The sequence below is a fragment of the Psammomys obesus genome, unplaced genomic scaffold (genome assembly GCF_907164565.1).
Source record: "Psammomys obesus unplaced genomic scaffold, mPsaObe1.curated_primary_1811, whole genome shotgun sequence".
In the NCBI taxonomy this organism is placed as follows: Eukaryota; Metazoa; Chordata; class Mammalia; order Rodentia; family Muridae; genus Psammomys; species Psammomys obesus.
This window is the reverse complement of record NW_026592481.1, coordinates 734,265-735,999: the sequence shown is the minus strand read 5'-3', so window position 1 is coordinate 735,999 and position 1,735 is coordinate 734,265. Positions and strand designations below refer to the sequence as shown.

At 38.0% G+C, this 1,735-nt stretch overlaps 1 pseudogene; it reads left to right on the top strand.

The window, feature by feature from the left end:
* Positions 1–607: 607 nt before the first annotated feature.
* LOC129681457 (protein mago nashi homolog) lies at positions 608–1,047 on the top strand (annotated as a pseudogene).
* Positions 1,048–1,735: the final 688 nt, after the last annotated feature.

The following is a 1,735-nucleotide window of genomic DNA, read 5'->3' as shown; positions in this document are numbered from 1 at the left end:
CAGGGGCCTTCTGGACCTTTGTAAGCAAGCCCTGATGAGTTGTTCCAAATGCAGAGTCCTGCATTGATCAGTCTTTAGGAGGGGGCTGCCTAGGAAGGGGATCATGACCTCAAAGAAGTGGTTTTATTCTGTTATGAACAGTATCTAAAGGAAAACTGAATTGGAGGTTACCATTTGTCAGTATCTCCAGCAGCTGAAGAAATCAGCTTTTCAGTTCTGGGGAAGTGGTGGGTAGGGTGATTACTTGGAACTCTCATCCCTTCAACTCCTTATAAAAAGCTTTCTCATTCTTTAGCTCAAGACACAGCATTACTCTAGATGCAAATATAATGAGTTCCTATCTGGTGACTTATCAATGTCTTAAATCTGTTACTATCTAAATAAAGCTATAAAATAGAACTTGAATTTGGCCGTTTCACGTGAGGTGGCATTTCTGGAGCAAAATGCATACAGCAAGAGGGTCTTTGCAACAAAACAAATGACAGGGTGGGCAGGCGTTGAGCTGAGTAAGGCCCTGTGGACCATATCACTTGCTTCAGATCTTACTGTACGTGCAAGGAAAAACTGTTAATGAGAAAAGTTCCCTCTTTATTGTTTCTTGTGAGCCATGGAGAGCAACTTTTCCCTGAATTATCACATGGGTCACAAAGGCAAGCTCAGTCACGAGTTCCTGGAGTTTGAGTTCCGACCTGATGGAAAATTGCAATATGCCAACAACAGCAATTGCAAAAACTATGTCATGATTAGGAAAGAGGCTTATTGCATAAAAGTGTGATGAAAAAATTAGAGAGCATTATTGATGACAATGAAATCATCAAAGAAGATGATGCTCTGTGGCCCCCTCCTGACCGAGTAGCATGGCAGGAGCTTGAAATCATCATTGGAGATGAACACATTTCTTTTACAACATGAAAAATTGGTTCCTTTATTAATGTCAGCCAATCCACGGATCCAGAAGGCTTACGAGTGTTTTCTTATCTTGTCCAGGTCCTGAAGTGTTTAGTCTTTAGTCTTATTGGATTATACTTCAAGACTAAACCTATCTAGATTGGATACTGTGGACAGCAGGGGGTGGAAGTTTTTAGTTAACATAATTAGAATTTTTCTGTATATTGGAAAATTTTTATAAACAATAAATGATGGTCTTTAATTAAAAAAAAAGAAAAAAATTGTTAATGAATGGAGGAAAATGTCCTTACTTATTTTTTCCACCATGTAACCTATCTATCATTTGGAATGTTTATTTTTGTGCTGAAAACACATTAACAATTTATAAGAACACAATATTTGAAACTGGAGGTATATGCAGTAATTGAGTACCTGCCAGGCATTCAGAAAACCCTGGGTTTGATCTTCAGCACTACATACACTGGGAGTGGTGAGGCATTTCTGTAAGCCCAACACTTCAGACACAGAAGCAGAAATATCAGAAGTTCAAGATTATTCTCAATCCTCCTTCAAAACAGAAAAACAAAAATAATGACAATGACAAAAAAACAAACAAAAAAAAAAAACAAGTCAGTGACAAAGGCAAACAACAAAAATGGAAAAAAACTTCATAATTCTTACTGACAACTCTGGGTAGTAATCATTACAGAAACACGGGCAACCTATTGCAATTCTCAATAATTGAGCTGTGTTATGAAATGGAGCAATTTTCTTGAGACCTTCTGAACTTACAGAATGTTTGTGTTCACCACTTGCAAATTGCCTTGGGTGGGTCCTGCCAAGAAGG